Genomic DNA, 9,756 nt, shown 5'->3' on the forward strand with positions numbered 1-9,756 from the left:
TTCGTTTGCCTGTAGGATTTTTCTGCCGAGATTAGCATTGACTGCATGTAAAGGCGTACCATATGACTGATCCTTAAATACAGTTTACGATTGATCAGGATCGTTTGAAATTGCGATATACATTTTTATGATTCCAATTATATTATAGAAGGTTGTTGCATCCATACTGTAGCTATAAATGTTCTCCGAAAACGAATAAATGGAATAAATGGAAAAATACACCCCTTTCTTAATTTATCATAAAATGCAAGTAAGTTACTAAACAGACCTACCCTTTAAAAATCAACGCTGATCATTATAAAGAAAGCTAATGAATAGTTATACAGACTGATCTATAATTGGAAACGTCTGTCCTAGAACCATGCTTGTGGAATGGTACTATTTTGCCTCCTTTCCACTCCTTAGGAAAGGAGGCAAAATAGTACCACTCCCTACTCACTGCAAGACTTTTCTTAAATAACCAGGTACAGAGAGTTTCGTTTAAAAACAAACAGCCGAAGTATGTTTCACCATTAAGTGAAATTAAAATCAAAAAAAGAAATAAAAACAAAGACTAATAATAAGTAATAAAAAAGAATAATAATAAATTAACAGGCTAGTATATGTGACAGGTTAACACTGGTGGATAGTTGTGGCAAAGGATATAGTGGAATTATTCAACTAGCATTTATTAGCACATATCATACTGGTGTAAATGATGTCGTGCAGTATGTAAAAGAGAGAAGATAAGCATTAGGAGATTTCGAAGTGAAAAAAAAACAGATGTGTATCAGGTGTTGGTTGGGTTAGATGTTAACACTTTCATTGCCAAGCTGAAAATTGGAATTTCGTGTGGTAGCCAAATTTTTTTTATTTTTTTTTATTTAGTTAGCGATAACGCGTGATCGACCGTTTGGTGAGAACTCGCATCGCGCGAAATCGCGTGATTGGCAATGAACGTGTTAATAAGGTTATGGGCATGCATGAACATATTAAAGTGTATTTTTGAGGAATATGCCCAACAGTTAGCTATGCCCTGGACCTTTTGGTAACTTACTTGCATTTTATGATAAGTTAAGACAGGGTTGTCAAACCTGCGGCCCGCGACCACTCAAGGAAAGATACCGAAAAAAAAAAGGATGGTTGCTTTTTACAGTAAAACAGATTAATTTAATCAAATAAATTCCCTGCTTCTTTTATGATAAATTAAACCAATTCAGCATCTAGTGAAGGGGTGGTCTATAAGAAAATGTAGACAAACCAAAAAAGAATACGTAGAAGAACAACGTGATATCATAGACATATTATTTAAAAAAGAAAACATAGAGAGAAAATACAGGGTGTTTTCCCCGTAAATAACATGGTATAGGTTCAATAAGTTTACCATTTTATTAGGGATTTCAAGAGTCCGTCTGTATACTTCAACACCCCCGGAAAGCATAAGGAGCTGCGAAAGGTACCAAATGGCCCGTCCACAATGCCGTGAGAAAATGAAGAACAAAGAACAGACACCAATCAAAAGCAACGACTTAACCTTCATATGCGTCGTTGCTTTTGTTTGGTGTCTGTTCTTCATTTCCCCACGGCAATGTGGACAGGCCATTTGGTACCTTTCGCAGCTCCTTATGCTTTCCATGTGCTTTCCGATCCTTAGATTCATTCAGACTCGTCGTTAAAGACTTGATTAATACTCACATGGAACAAATTAACAAAACATTTCAGGTGTAACAACATTACATGCAGTATAATAATGACAATGCAGAAGTACTTGGAACTGTGCGAGACAAAAACGAAACTAACGGTAGTGACACAAGCGGAAGAAATCCCGAAGCGTAAAAATAAAGAATTGCGGATAAAGGAAAACATCGTCAATTGCCACATTGAGAATATACTACAAAAAGAACGAAAAAAAGAACTACAGAGGAATTCCGAAATAAAAGACAGAAGTGTTAAACTTCATTGCGCAATTGATTGGCATTAACATCGGCATTCCAATCATAACTACAGATATCTCTTCTAGCATTATTTTTGTTTCGCTAGTAATTAATATCATGTTATTAATTTCGTAATAAATTCGATGTAACTTTTTAAGCTAATTTCTTCTTCTCGCACAGTCTGTCTCACTTACAGCTGACCCATTACACCTTAAAATCACTTCCATGTGTAGCGAAAGCGTCAGTAATTTCTGTCAATTACTTAAAAAGAAATTTAAGGTGGTCCTAATTCACAGGGATAATAAGGATGAACTTTACGTGTCTTTTGTGTACCGCCAAATGATTTTACATTATTAAGCCTCCCAGAAAGATCGCCTTCTATTTAGTATCGAAGTTATTTAGAAGTTTTCATCCAGGTTAAGTGAACATTTTCCATGAGATAAGAAGACATGATTTGTGCTTGTTATTACCCAAGTCTGGAAAAAATGCCAAGATTGCTACCCTCTTAGATTAAGGGAATATATCTACCCACTCCTGCAGTAGCTGTCATTTCTCAGTGCGTGCACCTCGGCCTTTGTGAGGGTCTTGAACCGCTTATCAGTTAACAAAGGCCGAGGTGAGAAACATTCAGACTCTGCATGTGTGAGTGTATGGAGAGCAAAGGGTTTGGAGACGCTTACTAAGAATACCATGGACTGTAGAGCAAACCAATAAATCAGTGATAGACAGAATAAATCCAGATTGCTACCTCGAAGCTATTATCATTAAGCAAAAATTGTCACACTTTGACCATATTATGCGAGCAAATGACAATCTGGAGAAGATGATGCTTGCTAAAGTTGATGGAAGCAGGAGAAGACGAAGACCAAGAATTAGATGTGTGGATGGAGTTAAAGAAGCAACTGGAGTGCGCTTGGAAATTCTGAAAAGATATGGCCAGGGACAGATCTGAATGGAGAATGTATGTTCATAGAATCATCAGGAATCAAAAATGACTCGATGGAATATAACACACACACACAGAGAAAATTATGTTGATATTGATAAACACTGAATACGAATTTTTGTGCTAATATATTAAAACATAATCAGATATAATTTATTATTCGCTGATGGCTTTTAAAAACAATTACTTGTATATATTTAAAGCGAATGCTTTCATGCAGTTAGCCTGTTGCAAAGAAAATGGAAAGGATGATAATATGAAAGATCGATTGAGTCTTTCTAACTCTGTTTTCAATTTTGGCTTTGTATTTTCAAAATGTAGCACTGTGCGATGAAATGTTTTCTGGTATACTTAGCTAAAAATATGAACCAAAAGCATGTAGCTCTGGTGTGGTACCACAAACGTCGGTACGATTAGTAGCTAAAATGATTTATTGGATTAACATCGGGAATCTGAGTAGGACACATATAAATATATCTGTATCATTTCCCGCAAACTATGTTGCAATAGAATCCATATGTGATTGAAGCAATATCCTCTTGATATTGAAGCAGTTTGTTTTATACTGCTGTCTGAAGCAAAAGTGTTCCACGTAAAGGACGTCCAAAAAGTGTAACAACACTAGAAATCATTGATCGAGTACACGATATGGTATTGGATTTATTCGATTTATTACTATGGATGAGACTTGGATTCACCATTACACACAAGAATCCAAACAGCAGTCAAAACAATGGATAGAAGCCGGTTGTTCAGCGCCAAAGAAGACAAAGTCGGTTCCATCAGCAGGAAAAGTCATGGCATCGGTGTTTTGGGGATGCTAATCTATGAATGTATTATAATTACTGGATTCTAGCATTCGCAAAACTGTTTGTCATGCATTGCAGAAAATAGATGCCACTTTAATATTCTCGCGCGCCACCTAACTAAATTCTGAATTTTGTTATATTTCTTTAAACCAGCAATTAATGAAGTTTTTAGTATTCAACATGAGCGTGGATTTCATTTTCAAATTACTATTCGCATTTTTCCGAAAAATAACTATCTTAAATTGGCGATGGGTTAACTGTTTTATGTACATATGAAGATTTATTTGAAATATTGAAATCATTTATGCAACAGACACGTAGCTCGTATATTTACAGAATGGTTGAGAGCTAACACTCAGTGATTTTGGAAATGTAGGCAATATTAAAGGCGTTCCACCAACTGCCATTAGAGAAATGAAACACTGACTTATATATTTAACTCATTCTTTTGGTGCAAATGGACGAGTGTATATTTTTTTTTCTTTCACACAAATACAATCGGAGTGCCAGAAAATGTTAATTGACATATCTTAATTACGAACTAACATCAGATAAAAATTGTTGTAAAAATATAAAACGCATGAATATATTGTATAAGTTTATCAACCTTTCCTCAGAAGTGACACTTAGATGTCCTGTATAGGACATCTAAGTGTCACTTCTGGATGTCAAGAATTAATGGAACTGAGTCTAGAAAGTGAATTTGTTTTCCCTAGATTTCCTTTTGCAGTTCAGCTGAAATCTTGTGAACTTGCATTCCATTTTCCTCTGTTATTCCATCTAATGTTCTTTGGAACAACCTTCTTCACGAGATCTTCAATACGCATACGTGTAAAAATTATAATATGACGTGCCACATACTTTAGCAACCATGCTGGAAGCAGAAATGTGTGACTAGAGTGCCACCTGGTGTAACACGCTGAAGCGAAACATAAAATTGCTCCCGAAATGTGGAAGCATAATATCCCATCCATCTTAATCAATCTAACAAACAAATCTATTTTCGTCTATAGATTAATAATTACGAACTATAGTTTGTAATTTGAAATATTCAACTCGAGTAATATCTCAATGGAATTCATGTAGACTTGCATGCTGATAATTTGAAGCCGTCTCAGGATTCATTTTTTTCTGGATGCTATGACTTCTGCAGGATAAAAAAAATTAATTATTCGTCATACATCAGTCAAACAACAAAACAAATTTCAAACAGAATTTATATACATTTTAATGCACTCATGCACAAAAACTCACGTATTTTAATAGCAACCCAAGAGAATATTGTTTGATATTTCAGTGACTTCTATGCTAATTCATTAATATAGAAGATTAGCTGCTTCACGGTATTTTTGTGTCATTCTAATGCTTATCTCCTATTTCGCAATTAAAACAAACAACGAAAATATTGATCTTACAAGCGAGTACAGGATTCATTGTCATTTATCTTTGAAATGAGACTTTGGACTGCTTGGAATTGTCACGAAATAATAATAATAATAATAATAATAATAATAATAATAATAAATTTGTTTCATTGTCAAATAAATTTATTATCCATCAAATAACTTATATACATATACATACAATTTATATAATACACCTATTTATATAATACATACAAATTAATATAATTACGTACAATTTAAAGATAATACTACAATTTTTCACTTGTGGTTTAATTCAGATTTATCGCATACTTTGTACAGTGCGCAAGTCATAGGGTTAAACAATTAATGCGTTATTAGTAGTAATAACGATTTCAGTAATAGTTTATAATCACTTATAGTTCAGTTACAAGGATAGATTACACAATTATCTATCTATGTAATTTTTTTTTTCAGTACAGAATGATAGGAAAATATTTCATTTAAATTGCATAAGTAATGATATTAACAATGTGTATTACATCTTTTTTGACCTTCATATTTACAGCGATTGAATTTTTATTAAATCGATTCTAATATTTCCTTGTTTCAAAGCTTTGCAGATCTTATCTGAATAATGTTATCAGTATCATCATTATTGTTATACACCTTACTGACTGTTTTTTTTTACATAATCTGCAGTCTTTGATTATGAGAATTACGTATAGATGAATGAGACATATTAATCCCACCTACTTCGAAGCTTGGGTTAGCGTTTATGGAGAGAGTGGGATTTTATTATTATTACGGAATTTCCTGTTATTTATTCTTTTATAGCGAACAGTCAAATGTTTATTGAAATCCATTCTTTCAAACCTAATGACAGTAACATTATATATCCTACTGGATAAGCTGTTGAATTTCGTTAAACGTTACTTTTAGAATCGTCATTTCATATTTCTTCTCTCCACTTTTTAACTCCCTTTTCTCCGCTCGCAGCAATCGAATTACACGAAAAGCATAATCCATGCGATTGTGCTTTAAAAACACACAAGAAAAGATTATCTTCTTTAAACCGCAGTTGATTAATAGAGTATTTTCTTATGTGCATAGTTTTAACACACACACACACACACAAGATTCACTTACTTAGCAGGTCATTCTCATTTATTATTATTAGTAATATTTATTTAATTTACACAGCTGATACACAGTCAAAACAAGAAATCATTTAAACAACAATTTGACTGGTGATTCAGAACAATTCAGATTCTACCCAAGAATCTAAGAATAGTCCGTCAACTAGCGTCGTAAAATATGGACTGTTCAACTAATGCTGTTTTTTGTAGGTCATATGGGGTCACCTCGTTGAAGTTTAATTACTGTAAATAGGTGGATAGCTTCTTTGAAGTTGCATTAAGTTCCCCAATAACTATAGGGATGGATTTGGTTTGTTTAAGCCCCAGCCGGCCAAATTCGATTGACAGATCTCGATATTTAGTAATTTTTTCCAGTTGTTTGTCGTCCCCTGTCGATGTTCAACAGTTGTGATGTCAGGTCTATTGTGTTCCAAATGCCGATCAGTTTGTATTCTAAAGTCCCAGAGAATTTTTTGCTGTTTCGTTTTCCTGTACTAACTTTGTTTTATGTTGCCACCAGTTATTAGAAGTAGGAAAGCCATATTTTTTGCCTACATGTCAATGAATTATTTTGGCCACTTGATCATGGTGCTATTTATAATTAGTTTCAGTTATCTTGCTGCAGGTTGTGATTAGATGTTCTACAGTCTCATCTTTCTGATCGCATAATCTGCGTTTACTGTTATTATTGATGTTCATAATAGTTACTTTGATTGCATTAGTTTGTAATGCCTGTTCTTGAGCTTCTAGAATAAATCCTTGTGTTTCTTTTTTAATATATCCATATTGTAGCCATTGCCAGGTCTTGTTCACGTCGATTTTGTCCTCAGTATCTCGAAGAAATTGGCCATGCAAAGGTTTTTTCAGCGCACATATCGATTATTTTGCTGTTCCTTTTTGTAATAAGATTTCTTTCCTGTTGCTTTTAGAAGGCCCTCTTGTGTAATTGCTTGAAGCATTTGCTCAGAGCTATTGTCGATGTAAATTTTTAAGCTAAGTTCTTCTTCTTCTTCTACCACAATCTGTCTCACTTGCAACAGACCCCATCCACCTATTCTCCTTGGTAAGTACAACCGGACAACATCACTTCGTGGATGTAATGCATGGTGCATAGTCATTAGTTTTCTAGTTTTGCGGACCAGTTTGTTCAGATTTTCTTTTGTGCAATCTATTATGCCAGCTGTGTATCGGATCACTGGTATAGCCCAAGAATTCATTGCTCTAATCGTGTTTAATCGATTTTAATTTGGTTTTCAGAATATTTCTAACTCTTTTGATGTATTCTGATGCTGCCTGTTGCTTAACTTTCGAGTGAAGAATATCACTTGCTTCTAATATTCCCAGGTATTTATAGTGTTGAAACGTCAGCTGAAATTGCTTTTATATATTTCTCTTGATCAAAATTAAAATTGCTAGTGTCATTAATGTTTCCTCGTTTATAAGAAAAAATTGCACATTTATCTAAACCAAATTCCATTTTGATGTCCAGACTGAAAATACGAACTGTGTTCAGTAAAAAACTGAATTCATGTTTAAGTTTGTTTTTTGTCGTTTTTGAATTTCTGAGAATCATTTTATTAATAAGGATTTGGTCTTTTGTTCCTCTAGATATTTGAAAATTGCCTTTTTGTTCAATCGGATAAATCTGATTATCCGATAAATAGTGGTATATGAAATCTGTTATGATTGCAGTGAACAGTTTAGCATAATTGGTAGGCATGTTATTGGACGATAGTTACTTGGGTCTGCACCCTTATCCTTATCTTTGATGAAGGGAAACGTGCGCCCAGATGTTATGCAATCTTCCATTGAGACTGATTGTAACAAATAATTAAATTGTTCTGCCATTCGATCCTGTACACTGGCTATATACGTTAACCGAAATCCATGTAGTTTGTCTTTTCCAGATGCACTCCAGGTTTTTAATTTTCAAGCTTGTGCACTGGCCATTTCTTTAGTGCTAAAGACATTTTGCATTTGTTTCTGTTTCATTTCTGATTCTATTTCCTTAATCCATGAGGCATCTTTATTACGTTCAATAGGATTATCCCAGATTGACTCCCAAAATTTCAGTGTTTCTTCTTTTCCGGGTGAATGATGGTTTGCATTTGTGTTTCTGTGGAGAGGCTGAAAGAATTGACATTGATTCTGTCGAAAGTGAATATTTTGTACATATTGGTTTATTCTGACGCAGTCCTTGATGACCCGGGCGTCGACTGCTCAGGTATGGATCTCGTCTTACTTTTCACCATTAGGATGGAAGAAGGAACACTGTTAGTTTGGCTCCTCAGTTGAGACCTGTCTGACAAGGGTGCCCCAGCTGGCAGCTATGCTACCGCCAGAATTGCTCTCAACATCACTGAAGCAACGCACGCCCCACCGCTCCGACAAGGCCGTGTTCCTTCGGGGGGGATTATTATTATTATTATCATCACCATCATCATCATCAACAACAAGATGCTAGATAGTGCTTCCAATACCACCCCCTCGGAAACCGTAAAACACAGCTTCATGAAGGACGCTAACTCCTTCGAACAACTAGCAAATGTCTTTAACGAATATTTTGTAGACTCCATCCAAGAACCACAGAGAAACATCCCTACAATCTCAAAGCGTGATCCTTTACTTAGACCACAAGCAAACAATCATGGTTCCCAACCATAAAAGAAGCAGAACTTCTCTCTGTAATATAGCAAATCAAACCAAACATAGGCACGGGAATCGATGGTATAAGACCTAAGGACATCAAGCAACATGCAAACAGCCTACGCCCTATCATACTAAAATTAATAAATAAAATATTTCAAAGCGGACAAATACCAAGTATGTTGAAGACTGCTATAATCACACTCATATACAAACATGGAAAATGAAATTTAATCAGTAATTACAGACACATGGCAACATTACCAATTATCAATCAAATTATGGAACGGATTGTACTAAGGAAACTTGCAGCATATATATATAGAACTTTCATATTATCGCCAAAGCGCAATCCGGTTTTCAGAAAAATAAGGGAACAGGATCTCTCTTGGAAGCTTTTATGGACGCAATTAATACCGGCTTATATAAAAACAAAATTGTGATGGTAGTCTTTATCGATTTGTTTAAAGCATTTGAGCACTCGCACATCAAACCTTATTGGAGAAGCTAAGGCATGTTCGAACAGATGGGCCTCTGCATATGTGGTTTAGAAACTACCTTCAAAATAAAAAACAGATCACACGGGTCTGGTCAAACCGCAGTAGAGAGCTATCAGTAACCTGTAGTGTACCAGAGCGAGCTGTTCTCTCTCGAACTCTGTTCAACATTTATATCCACGATATTAACCAGATACCTCTCAAACGCAAGATCTTCCAATACGCAAACGACCTTCCAATATCCATCCATCATATTGCAAGCATAGCCCAAACAAATATGCAACATGATGTAAATCTGTTCATTGACTACCTCACCGCAATGTCAGTACACAAAATACTAACAGCAATACTAAACTCTGCAGGCTAAAAGACATAGTACCAACACGCCTGAAAACACTAATATACAAAGCACTATGCCAAAATATACTATACAAAATATACT

Source organism: Typopeltis vanoorti, chromosome 2 (assembly GCF_054136105.1).
Source record: "Typopeltis vanoorti isolate ZY-2024b chromosome 2, IOZ_Tvanoo_1.0, whole genome shotgun sequence".
Lineage (NCBI taxonomy): Eukaryota > Metazoa > Arthropoda > Arachnida > Uropygi > Thelyphonidae > Typopeltis > Typopeltis vanoorti.